The sequence below is a fragment of the Nilaparvata lugens genome, chromosome 4 (assembly GCF_014356525.2).
Source record: "Nilaparvata lugens isolate BPH chromosome 4, ASM1435652v1, whole genome shotgun sequence".
Classification (NCBI taxonomy): domain Eukaryota; kingdom Metazoa; phylum Arthropoda; class Insecta; order Hemiptera; family Delphacidae; genus Nilaparvata; species Nilaparvata lugens.
Genome location: NC_052507.1, coordinates 6,926,307 through 6,941,113, shown reverse-complemented (window position 1 = coordinate 6,941,113; position 14,807 = coordinate 6,926,307). Strand labels below are relative to the sequence as shown.

Here is a 14,807-nt window from a genome sequence, read left to right as displayed (position 1 = left end):
ATGTATCAATACCGCTAGAGGTATGTGATCAGTAATCTGTAGCCCTTTAACTGTCGGTTATCCAATGTAATCTGAACTTTGAAGTTCACTTCTTCTTCTGGTTCCTTCTCCTATCGGAGGTTGGAAATCATCACGGCAATTTTCACTTTATTGATTGCAGCCTTGAAGTTCACTAACCATCTGTTAATTAATGTCATCTATAGTCTTCTAACGATCGGTTATCTAATGTAATCTTTAACTGTCGGTTATCCAATGTAATCTGAAGTTTGAAGTTCACTTACTATCTGTTAATCAATGCGATCTGTAGCCTGTAGTCTTCTAACGATTATCAATATTCAAGATTTCTTTATTGCGAAAAACATTTATATACAAATGCATAGTCATGAATTAAACATGGTGAATGGAAAGTATTTACATTCAAAGAAATAAAAATTCAAACACAAGCATACAAACAGCAAACAAAAAAAATCTGGTGTGGCGCACTCACACAACTTTCCTTGCCGTTATGAAAATTGATCACCTGACGCTAGTGTTCCCGCGCATCACAAGTCTACTATTCAAAGATTTGAGCCAGCTGGTGACAGGGCAATAACGCTGGAGACACACATGAGGTCTGCTATCTCTTCATAGTGAATCATTGAATAGAGCCAACAGTTTGCAATTTAATAATCACATTTTCTCGGATTTCAAGCTTATTTTCAATTCTAGGTGGAAATTTTACTAAACATTAATTGCAGAGACTTTCATGCTCAATCTTTTCCATTTTAAATTTTTCGTTTAAATTGTATATGAAGGCTGATAATTGAGAATCTAAAATTAAACTTTGCATAGATGGGGTGAAGCTCCTGAAATTTTTACAGATATAGGACTTGTGGCAGTTGATAGAGCTTATCAATGACTATTCCAGGTATAAATTTGATCAAAATCGTTGGAGCCGTTTTCGAGAAAATCACGAAAAACCCTGTTTTGACAACATATTTGCCATTTTAGCCGCCATCTTGAATTGCATTTGATCGAAATTGTTCGTGTCGGATCCTTATAGTGAAAGGACCTTAAGTTCCAAATTTCAAGTCATTCCGTTAATTGGGAGATGAGATATCGTGTACACAGACGCACATACACTCATACACACACACACACACACACACACACACACACACACACACACACACACACACACACACACACACATACATACATACAGACCAATACCCAAAAACCACTTTTTTGGACTCAGGGGACCTTGAAACGTATAGAAATTTAGAAATTGGGGTACCTCAATTTTTTTCGGAAAGCAATACTTTCATTACCTATGGTAATAGGGCAAGGAAAGTAACAAGCATACAAACAGCAAACAAAAATACTCTCAAATTAGAAATCTAATGCAATCAGTAATCTGTAGTTCTCTAACGATCGGTTATCAAAAGTAATCTGGAGTTTGTAGTCCTCTAGCCATCGCTTATCAGATCTTATGGTCGTAATCTAGAAAATGTAAATGATCGAACGCTGCAATCAGAAACCATGTAATGATCGATTACCTAAACCTTCGTCATTCGAAAATATAAATGATCGGTCGCTGTAATCAGAAGCCGGTAATCCTTTAACGATCGATTATTTATCAAATCCTCCGTCTTCCGAAAGTGTAAATGATTGGGGGCTCACCCTTTCCTCTACAATTCGTGAGAATTGTAATCTGAATTCTTTAATCCTCTAACGATAGATTATTTATCAAATTCTCCGTCTTCCAAAAATGTTGATGATTGGAGGCTCACCCTTTCCTCTACAATTCGTGAGAATTGTAATCTGAATTCTTTAATCCTCTAACGATAGATTATTTATCAAATTCTCCGTCTTCCGAAAATGTAGATGATTGGAGGCTCACCCTTATCTCTACTGTTATAATAGTTGTCGTCGTGAGAATTGTAATCTGAATTATTTAATCCTTCACTCGAGGATCAGATGTTCTATCCTTTCTTCTATATGACACATTCATCATTGAGATTTGAGAATTGTAATTGGAATTATTTGATACTTTACTAGCTAATATCAATAATCAGACAAAGATTGTTCATATAACATATCTTTCCTTCTCTCAAATAATGACACCTGTCATGAGAATATTGTAAACAGAAGGCTTCAATCCTTTACTAGTTGATATAAATAGTCAGATGCTCAATTCTGTCCCCTCTATGATACAGTGTTGTCGTGAGAGTTGGAAACATAATTCTTCATCCTCCTTTCGTGAATATAAAGGATATAAATATAATGAGGTGCTCAACCCTCTCTTTTCTATTTATTTATTTATCACATTGTGTACAAATACTTAACATGAGGAAAGGCACAACAGGCTCATGCCTGAACTGCCCCATTTCCAATTTATACTACTGTATAGGTTACTGTCTAAATCAAAATGTTGGTTATGTCACTTTCACTTTTCAAAATAAAATTTACGCTCTTCAATACTCAGATGAACGAGCAAATTTTGAATCGAATAGATACTATTAGAGTCTAAAATTAGAAAATCTAGAAAAGTAACTTAATAATTATTTAAAAAGTCTAAATTTTGAATGAAACTAGAAATTTTTGAGCTAAAAACTTCAAACTTTACAGAAAACTTTCTATGATACAGTTGTGAGAATGATTTTGTAATCAGAACTAAGTCATTCTCCAACGCTCTGTAATCAGTTTTAATCCTCTGCAACTCGTAAATATAAATAGTCAGACGATCACCCCTTTCTTTACTATGGGACTAATTACAATATAGAATACTTTTTTTAAAGATGTTTGATACAATCTTTGATTGGATCTTTCATCTTGACGATCTTCGATTATGGAATTGGTCATATTTGATATTATTTCATATCGGTTATATTTGAATACTTTCATACATAACAACAATATTTATATAGTATTTCTATAATATAATACGGTTCTAATAAGGTATAGAATCTTATTCAGTAAAAATATGATATATTCATGTAGTCATGGACTACAGTCCAGCCACTAGAAGTTTAGTTTTAGATATATTGTTAATAGTGTAGCAACTGAAACTATACTCTCTCTACACCGTTCATTGTGGTATACAAAATTTTCAAAATTTATTTCTGGCTTCAAATTTATCAAGTTTTTTAATATTTTTCAATTTATTAATGCATTTTCAAGTGTAATAATAATTTGTTTCATCTTTCTGATCAACCGAGATACAAATTTTTTAGTATAATGTATATTTGGACTGTAAATTTTTGTGATCTTTATAAAAGTGTTTTCATAACCTCATTTGAACTATTTTTATCAAAATTAGGGAGAGGAACAGTTTTGGGTTTATCCTGTTGATTCTCTCCCAATCATTAATTTGATGTTGTGATAAAGGAATGTAATAAATGTAAATGTAAAAGTTTGTCAAACTTACATTTGGTGCATCTATGATGCATTCGTCTTGAAAACTGTGATTCTCACTGTGAATATTGAAAAAAAGGAGATTAAATTCAAATTCAAATTTAAAAAAGGAGATCCCACAAGGATCAGGCTAGGATCAGGAATACAGAGAAAAACTAAACAAAATGAATCCTTCCTTCTCACTGGTGCTTTCAACGAACAATCAATTGTGTAATCAAGTCAGGACTTAAAACTTGGGTAGTAGGCTCAAGTCCTCTACAGAGATTCACTTCATGCTGTCATCATTAATTAAATGAGAAACACTAATGTTATTTATAAGGAATGCTAACATCAGTTTGTGGTGAATCCCACTCTAGAAACATGCTGCTTCTTATAGGAAGTTGATTGAAGAAAAAACTGATAAAATTCCACAAGTTTAACCATGGTAAGCGGGAGGAATGGAAGGTAGAATCACCAACTATCTAGGTGGTCTAACTCCATTATTACACTATCAAATTCTCTATCGAATGGCTTTTATAGTAGCGGTTAGGCTATAACATTCCTTATCAAACTCCTTATTTAGGAGTGAATCTTGAACTCTTTGTGAGGGGAGAGGTTAAGGGGAAGTCGCAATGCTTCTGGAAACATTTCAGGGGAGGCATGGATCTAACAAGTCAAATAATGAACTAGATAGAAGTATGATAGTAAAACTATTCATAGCTGAATCTTCCATAACTCCTACTGGAAGTCTCAACGCTCCTGGAAGCATTTCAGGGGAGACATGGATCTAACAAGTAAAATAATGAACTAGAAAAAAGTATGTTAGTAAAACTATTCATAGCTAAATCTTCCATAACTCCTACTGGAATACGAGTCTGAAACAATAAAAAACTAGCTTGGAACTAATAATTAAGGACCATATGCTAACACTACGTTTAATGCTAAACGACGTTAATTACTTGTGAATATAGTTGCATTTATGATAAACTCCTACTGGAATACGGATGTGAAACCATAAAAAACTAGCTTGTAACTAATAATTAAGGGCCATATGCTAACACTACGTTTAACGCTAAACCACGTTTACTTGTGAATATAGTTGCATTTATCATAATGTGTTTCATACGGGGTTTAAACAAACAGCTGATATTTCTCCGTTTAAACTGAGTATCTGCCTATGGGTCTTAAGTCTCTAAGCGCCAAGCACCGATTTTTCTGTTCAGATTTGCGTAGCTCTAGGGTCAAGCTACACGAAGCGTTTTTTCAGGCGTTTTCAGACGAGTCGGCAGGGCTGGAAGCTTTCCGATTGACTATAATTGGGTTGGCGTTCGGGAATCAGCTGATAATCAAAGAACTTCCTGCCCTGTCGACTCGTCTGAAAACGCCTGGAAAAACGCTCCGTGTGACTTGTCTCTTATTCAAATTCAAATATTCTTTATTCCATAAAATGCATTTAAACAATAATAAATACAATTACGATAATTGTATTATAAATGTACCGTATGGAATTCCCCTATTCAATCAAGCAGTCGAATTAAAACAGTAATGTTTATGAAATAGCATTTTTAATTGTTTTACATTTTTCGCCTCATCAACGAAATTTTGGCAAAGTGGGAGAAGCTATTGAATTATGATCATTCATTTCATATAATTTAATATTATTGAATTTAATAGTCACTATAATTATTTATATCTCACAACTCAACAAGATTCAATTCCAAGTTTGAAAGTCAAATAGCAAGTTCAAGAAAAATACTGTTTAATTCATTACTGTACAATCATGACTATGCTCAAAATTTATTTTATCTCAATTTGAAAATGATCAGTGTAGAATATTATCATAGAGAAACAATAGCGTAAGTAGGTATCCCATGGTATAGGGCGTTTAAGTAGCAACTTTTACTGTTATCTCAAGCCGATTACTGCTGAATATTGTCGATTTTTACTGTTTTGTTGTGATGAGAGTGTATGGACGGCATAATATGAGAGACTACCAGTGTCACACAGCTTCACGGGAAAGAATTACATGAACTATCGGCTTGAGATAACAGTAAAAGTTGCGACATAATAGCCCTATACCATGGGATATCTACTTATGCTATTGGTTCTCTATGATATTATACTCGACCCTGTAAGTGTTGCCACCTACCGGAAGAATTCAGAACTAGGCCTATACAGAGTTGAACTATCAGGAGAAAGTGGGCGGAGCTTAGAAGCCTGTCATCTGGATCTCGTTCGTGATTGGCCAGTCGTTCTCATTAGTTGCTGCACTCTTCTTTTGCATCCATTCCTTCGTCTATGTCTCTATTACTTTCCTTGCCCTATTACCATAGGTAAGGAAAGTATTGCTTTCCGAAAAAAATTAAGGTACCCCAATTTCTAAATTTCTATACGTTTCAAGGTCCCCTGAGTACAAAAAAGTGGTTTTTGGGTATTGGTCTGTATGTGTGTGTGTGTGTGTGTGGTGTGTGTGTGTGTGTGTGTGTGTGTGTGTGTGTGTATGAGTGTATGTGCGTTTGTGTACACGATATCTCATCTCCCAATTAACGGAATGACTTGAAATTTGGAACTTAAGGTCCTTACACTATAAGTATCCGACACGAACAATTTCAATCAAATGCAATTCAAGATATCGGCTAAAATAGCGAAAATTTTGTCAAAAACAGGGTTTTTCGCGATTTTCTCGAAAACGGCTTCAACGATTTTGATCAAATTCATACCTGAAATAGAAATTGATAAGCTCTATCAACTGTCATAAGTCCCATATCTGTAAAAATTTTAGGAGCTCCGCCCCATCATTGCAAAGTTTGATTTTAGATTCCCAATTATCAGGCTTCAGATACAATTTAAACAAAAAATTCGAGTGGAAAAGATTGAGCATGAAAATCTCTACAATTGATGTTCAGTAACATTTTCACCTAAAATTGAAAATAAGCTCGAAATTCCAGAAAATGTGATTATCCAATTGCAAACTGTTGGTAACTGTTGATTCTATTGAATGATTCACTATGAAGAGATAGCAGACCTCGTATGTCTCCAGCGTTATTGTCCTGTCACCAGCTGACTCAGATCTTTGTTTATAAGTAGACTTCAGATGCGCGACAACACTAGCGTCAGGTGATCAATTCTCATAACGGCAAGGAAAGTTGTGTGAGTGCGCCACACCAGATTTTTTTGTATTTGTGTTCCATTTAGATTATTCTTTGTATCTATTATACATGTTTATTCCTCCTAGTTTTTACCTCTTCACAAATTTTAATTTTCCAAGCGATGTACTCGAAAATACTGAGAGTAGCTTTCGTAATAATTGGAAAGCTAAAATAGCTCTAAATAAATCATGCTTTCGATTCGAGTGTAATTCGGCAAACAACTACGAATAGGCCCACTGTACTATTAATAAAACCTCAGTCTTGGATTTTTCCAATATTAATATGAACATCCATGAAAAAATCGAAATCTCGAAATGTTTTATTCAGAGTAGCCTATAGTAGGTTGTCTTATCTACCTACTTTGTAGTGTGCCTATTTGTAATTTTTTACTGAATTACACTCAAAACAAAATATTTTTTCATTCAGTTGCACATTGAAATAATTTTGAACTACATTGAATCACTTTACCTCAATGGAATAAATTGTTTGAGAGCTTTTCAAATCACTTCATATTCATATTAACCTATCATTGACCGAGCGAAGTGAGGTCTAAGATTCAAGTCGACGGTTTGGCATTTCTCTTATAATGTTTAAATGTTTATATGTTGCGCATTTACGGCGAAACGCGGTAATAGATTTTCATGAAATTTGACAGGAATGTTCCTTTTTTAATTGCGCGTCGACGTATATACAAGGTTTTTGGAAATTTTGCATTTCAAGGATAATATAAAAGGAAAAAGGAGCCTCCTTCATACGCCAATATTAGAGTAAAAATCAGACTATAGAATTATTAATCATAAATCAGCTGACAAGTGATTACACAGATGTGTGGAGAAGCCAGTCTATTGCTGTATTTCCATAAGGTCTATAGTTTCAATCAGGTACTTGTGAATGAGAATACTGCGTGAGGTCTACTGTTCACAGAACCACTAGTATTCATAGTGCCTTGACTTTTCTTCAGCTGGTGCATGATTATTATGAGATCTGCAACTTACTAAATTTGTAGACTACCGATACAATATCTGATGAAGAGCGCAAGAGCGTGTTCGTGGCGCATAAGTCTGTACGCAGATTTGGATGATGCCAATTACAATTAAAAGCATTAATTTCTCCGCATTATATTTGTTTCAATGAACCTATCCCCTTGCAAGAGTTCCCTAGGCAGGCTACAGGGAGTAGGAGTTGAGGCTTGTGTAGATTCAAGGTACAATATCTGATCATAATCATCAAATTAATGACTGGAGAAGATTCTCTACCCAAGGGCGCTTCGACTTGGATTTATGTGGTATCTCAAATCAAGGTGTTGCTAAGGCTACTTAAATTCGACTAACATGATAATTTTATCATTCCCTATTATTTTATTACAATCTTACCTCAGTGTACCGATAGAAATTACTCAAACATTACAAATTATTCTCATCCATCACCTCCAGTTTCTTTTCTCGAACATTACCGTATTGAATGTATTAGAAGTGACATTAAAAAAAGTACTCTACCCACCAAATAACAAGTCTCAATATCTATCAGCTCCAACATTCTCTTTTATCAAGTTATTTTTCAAAATTCTTACATAAAACAACCCTCCACTCGCCACCTATGATTCATTAGGAACTATCATTATCAACTGCAGTAGAACGCTTTCAACAATGTTGATTATTATTTTAAATCAAATTAAATTCGACTCACCAATTTGATTTCCCGTAACTTCAAATTATCCAAATGTATTGTTTTCAAGAAACACGAATTTCTTGAATTTATTGTTTCACATAAAACATGAAAGGCAATGCTCCAATGGCAACAACATATTTATGCTTCCATCCAATAACTACCACCTCTAGTATTCTCAAAACACATGATTATACTATTTTTCAACATTACTCACACAATTAAAATGAATAAAAATCCATCTAACATCTCAGTAATTGCTACTCCGTATCCTACTTTCACTGTATTTGAGCATTTTATTTTTCGACAATATTCTCTCACAAATAAAAGACAGTACTAAATGAACATAATATCATTTTAGACAATATTCTCTCACAAATAAAAGACAGTACTACATGAGCATGATTATTATTTTTCGACAATATTCTCTCACAAATAATAGACAGTACTCCATGAGCAAAATTATTATTATTTTTCAAATTCAAAGTATGTATTTGCAATTTCATTCGTTTACAATATTATTTACAACATATAAAGAATTTCTGCATTGTTACAATTCTACATATATTCAATAATATAAATCACAAATTTATAAAATACATAATAAGACACTAGAGAAGTTTAGTAACTATTATAAGGCTACAAATTTTTTATTTGAATCCAATCAAGCCTTGTGTCTAGATAGGTTGGAGTTGGATCCGAGGGAGGAAAGCGGTAAAAAAATTAAAATCATCAGTCATTCATCTAAAAACTCGCAATCGGAGAAATAAGCTCTATTTGTCAAATACTGTGAGATATTCTTCTTGAATTGAAATTTGGAATTAAAAACTTAAGTTTCGCTTGGAAGTTTGTTGAAGAATTTTACTGCTCTATATAGTGCTCCTTTTTCAAATTTAGTTGTCCTATGCATTGGGTAGTATAATAAGTTATGTGCTCTTGTTTCTCTTGCTGTTTCATTCCTTTTGTTCAGTATATTGAGGTTTCTGAATGCTAACATGAGTATTGAGGGAGTATATAAACTGAGGGAACGGTGAGAATTTTTTTATTCTTGAAGATGTCTCTACATGGGTGTCTCCATCTCAAATTAAAAATTCGCCGAATAATAGGCTATTTTTTGGGCTTTGAATATTTTTATCTAATTGAGACGATGTACCCCAACTTTACTAAACTTTCAAAGAAGCCTCTGTAGACGTCCAGTACGACACCCAGACTGCATGTATCCTTCAAATCATTTATTGCATACGATGCAGAACTGAGCCTTTTCATAAGTTGCTCAGCATGTGTGTTCCATGTGTTTCGACAATATTATCTCACAAATAAAAGACAGTACTACATGAGCATAATTATTATTATTGGACAATATTCTCTCACAAATAAAAGGCAGTATTTCATGAGAATAATTATCATTTTTCGACAATATTCTCACACAAATAAAAGACATACTCCATCCGCTAGCATTCGATTCTCAATAGTTTTTACCTTCTGCATCCTATTTTCAATAATGCCTACACAAATAAACGACAAACCTCCACCCTTTTCAATAACGTAACTTCTTTGCCGACATAACTTCAGCTGTTGGTGATGTCTGACAGCGAAAGTAAGGTCGGCTTAGTGAGATTCTCTTGAAATTGACAGCGTTCTTTATGGATAACATCAATGCACCCCATCTAACCAATTCTGACCTCTGTCAACTGTTAGCATTTCTTATAACATGAATGCTTTCCATTCATCCAATGCTGGGAGGTTGGGGTGGGGGGGGGGCTCCCGAGGGGGTCAGGGTTGGTAGGAGTTCACATGTTGTTTTCGTGATTACGCCGAATTGCAGAAGGGTTGCAAAAGTGTTACGTAGGATGTGAGGTTACAGCTGGTCAGAAATGATGCAAAACTTTGCCAAAAATCGGGCAAAATAACCGGTGACACCTGGATGATCCTTTTAGCACGTGCCTAGTCATCTGTCCATCCTTTTTCATCCCTTACCTTGTGCCTTACATCATCTATCCTTTTCCATCCCCAAGCACGTGCCTCTCATCATCAGTCTATCCTTCTCCAACCCTTAGCACGTGTCTCTCACCATCTGTCTATCCGTTTCCATCCCTTAGCACGTGCCTCTCATCATCAGTCTATCCTTCTCCAACCCTTAGCACGTGTCTCTCACCATCTGTCTATCCTTTTCCATCCCTTAGCACGTGCCTATCATCTGTCGGCCCTTTCCCACTTCAATCTGTCAGTATTATTTGAAAGCAAAGCATTGGTGTCATTTATGAAGAATTCTGACTTCCATCCCTTAGCATGTGTCTTTTATCATCTGTCTGTCCTTTTCTACTTCAAACAGTCAGCGTTTTGATGACTTTGAAGCATCGGTGATATTTTACAAGTAATCCTGACAATTTGAAGTGAAACCCAATCAGATAACACCTAGTCCCAGATCATGGATAGTATATAGGACCTATATTAGTATATAGGACCAATATCGTTTAAAGAATATAGAACCAATACCTATATAGTAGAGAAAACTTCTATACTGATTGTTAACTCTGAGTTATACAGGATAGAGGACCAATGCCTATATACTATCCTTCGTCCCAGACAGCCCTACACCCTATATACAGCCCTATATACTATATGGGAGATATGACCAGTACCTATATACTATCCTTGGACCCAGACAGTCCTACACCCTTCACCTTTGTATTCGCATCTGACCCACTTACCTAACAATACGTCAGAATGTATGTTTTCGACGAAATTCAGTGTTGGGTATGGTAGTGTTTGTTAGTATAGCTGTTTTCTGCTATTTGCAGCTTGTGAGTAGTACAGCTGACGTGACGTTACAGTAGGTTATTGGGTTGGAATCATAAAACTATTTGTTGAGAAAAATATGATCTTCTGTTGGATTCATAATCATCATATTCACTTCAAGGGTAGGTTATTTTTGTTTTGTGGATAGATGCTGTTGGAATAATTTTTATATTATTGACAGATAGATTATCAATATGATAGAATAATTATGAAATTATATATTAATGAAGACGTGTTTTGGTGAGAAAATAAAGCCACGTTTGTGGCTTGTTAAATGAATTTTTTGAAATAAAGAAACTTTTTTCTGACTGTTGTCTGTCCGTTATACTAGTGTCGACAACATTGTTAATATTGTTCACAATAAAAGTTTTCTTCAAAAAAATGTTCTGTAGAAAACAAGTTGAATGCTGCTGCGTTTCTTTAGAAAATTACAACAAATTATCAAAATTTCTGTTGACAACTGTGGTGTAAACGTGGCTTTACTGTAAATTTTAAGCTGTCAATTTTTTATATTTTTCTAATTGAATTCTGTTTACAATATTGAGAGCCGCTTTGTGATTAACAAACTGTTCATTGCAATATAGAATAAAATAGAATAGGATGACTGCCTTATTTTTGAGTGTGCTAATATGAGTTTGAGTGTACGGTAGTAATATTTTCATATCCCTTTTAGCTTACGCCCTTATGTCCACAGTTAGATAAGAATGGATTTCTTCATTCATGTGGATTATCACATTATATGCCAGCTTACATACTGGTTCTCGATAAACGACAATATAGGTAACTCAAATATAATATAAATCAATTAATTTGTGGATTGGTCGGAACAGAAATAAAGTGTAATAATAATTATAGGAACGATAATTTAACAAGTTAAATATGTGCTGTTTCTACATGAATTTGAAGATTTTAACAAATAATTGAACATTCATAAGAAATAATATATATTTTTTAAGTATAATACTATACCAGAAAGCTAGTAGAGTATACTAAGATGAATTCAGGTAGCCTATTATGCTTTCGACAGAAATAAATTGTAATCTATACTATAATAAAGGAAAGAACTGGCTTATACACGTAGGTGATAGGAAAATTATGTTTGACACATCATCACGTCTGAACTACTGGACTGATTAACTTGAAATTTCGCATGTAGATTCTTTATCTGAGGATGGTTAGAGGCTTATCTTCAACTCTTCAAGATTTCATATCGTCAAGTTTTTAGTTCGTCAAGTTTTATAATGGACCCTTGCGGAGCACGGGTTACCTGCTAGTAGCCAATACCTGTTGGCTTGAAAAAAGATTCGAATTATGGATACTGGACGTAGGCAGATTAGGATAAAAATAGGAATCAGCAAAGGGTTACACGGTTACAGCATGTAGAATTTTTTTATTTGAAAATTTCGGATGAAATCTCAATTTTTTCAATCAACTCTGATGAAAGTATAATTTACAGTAATAAGTACCTACTATTCGACAGTTAAATATATCAATCAACATTTTTGTATTATGATGAAGAAATTAATTGACCGAACGTAGTGAGGTCTATGTTCAATTCGATTTGCTTTTGTCTGTCTGTATGTAACGCGATCATGGCCAAACGCGTTGATAGAATTCGATGAGATTTGGCAGGAATATTCCTTTTTCAACTGCGCATCGATGTGTACACAAGGTTTTTTGAAATTTTGCATTTTATGGATAATATGAAAAGAAAAGGAATTCCTCCATACTCTGATATCACTATTTATATAATCTACTTTGAAGATAGGATCAATCAGACTATAGTATTATTCATAATCAATCATCTGACAAGTGGATTATTCATTGCATGCAATACACAGATGTCTGGCCGTGTCTGTTTCTATAAGGTAGGGTTTCAATATTTTTTATGATGCATGCCCATCAGTATCAATTATATTCTCACATTTGAAAAACAAATTTAATAGGTGATTGAAAATAAAATTAGAAATGAATAAATGAACTGAACAATTCCGAAGAAATTATAATATTCTTGATTGGAAAAAATTAATTTTAAAATAGTTGAGAAATATTTTTATCAGATGGAAAGGTTATCACGAAACTGGATAAATCATCTATGGGATACAAATTCAAATGTGAACTGAGTTTATTAACATGAGTGAGTTTTTGATCTTGGAGAAAACAAATAACAGTTTTTAAGAGTAAATAATTATGATTCAACTGTGAATTAATTGTGATTCAACTAAATCGACTAGAACAGGTGACATCAGATACTTGTGGATGAGAAAACTGCGTGAGGTCTACTGTTCACAGAACTGGTGGTACTCAGCTCCAATTCTTAGACAGTTGAGAAATAGCGAATCAAAATTAACAGACAATTTTAAAGATTTGGCATGATCATGATTCCATTTCATTCTAACTCAATCTGTTCACTATGCAATGATTGAACAAATGCAAACGAACCTTCAGTCTATTTATTTTCTTCCAGGAAACAATCTGCTTGCCAGTTAATTTTTCCAAATGAGAAAAATTGTGAGATATTTTCTCCCAGCGTTTAAGCCGCTTGGCCCCCAAGCTCAACACATTTCATCAATGAATTTTTAGGCTACTGACCATTTCCATTATTGGCATATTTTATAGTCAAGCTTTCACCGTAGAAAAGATGATGCTAGCTTTCCTAGAATTCGAAATTCAGTTTCCGAATTCATTCATCTGAATTCAATTCACAGTGATTGACTTTTTCGTGTCTGGAGAAATGGTAATGCTTAATTTTATGGCTCATTCTGAAAATTTTCTATACTTCTTCAATCGATCAACATCTAGGTGCCGGTTGCACAAAAGCCGGTTAAATTTTAACCATGATTAATTTCACGAGAACCAATCAGAGAAGGCCTTTTAGAAAAGACGGCTTCTCTGATTGGTTCTCGTAAAATTAATCAAGGTTAAAATTTAACCGGCTTTTGTGCAACTGGCACCTAGTGTTTGAGTTTGAAATATAAATAAGTGTTAATATGTGAGTTAATTCAATGCATTTCTTCGAGAATCCTCTCAAAAAAGGTACCTACCCTTATAGTGAAGTTCACGTTATAATGGCAGTGGAGAAAGATAGGGGGACAGCGTTGCCGATTCTCTGCCTTGTCACTGCCTTCTATGAAAGATAGCTGATACCGATATCTGATGTTTATCAACTGTTCATTTTTGTTAAAAATAACCAATTATATTTTATTCGCCAAGAAATTTTATTTAATAATAAATTGTGGAGAAAGACAGGAGAACCGCGTTGCCGATTCTCTACCTTGCCACTGCCTTCTATGAGAGATAGCTCATTGTTCATTTTTGTTAAAAATAACCAATTATATTTTATTCGCCAAGAAATTTTATTTAATAATAAATTGTGGAGAAAGACAGGAGAACCGTGTTGCCGATTCTCTACCTTGCCACTGCCTTCTATGAGAGATAGCTTATACCGATATATCCGATGTAAATCTACTGTTCATTCTTGTTAAAAATAATCAATTATATTTCATTCGCCAATAAATCTCATCTTTCAATGATTTAATAATATTTTTTTTTAATAAATTGTGATTGAATATTTTGCTAATCAATTATATTTCTATATTGTTGAAAAACAATCTGGCGACATCGCTGAGGTAATATAGGATAGCGCTATCTGCTTTGACAAGTGACAGACAAGGATAGCAACACCAATGTTTATTAAATACTGTCATTATAATGTGGACCTCACTATAGGAAGATGATAGACAAGGATGATAAACAAGGATAGCAAAACCAATATTCATCAAATATTGTCATTATAACGTAGACTTCACTAAGGGAAGA

General features: G+C 34.1%; 1 protein-coding gene across 1 annotated transcript in view; it reads left to right on the top strand.

The window, feature by feature from the left end:
• LOC111056285 (cholesterol 7-desaturase nvd) overlaps nucleotides 1-14,807 on the top strand; it is a 66,196-nt gene that overhangs the window by 186 nt on the left and 51,203 nt on the right. The window lies entirely within an intron of this gene.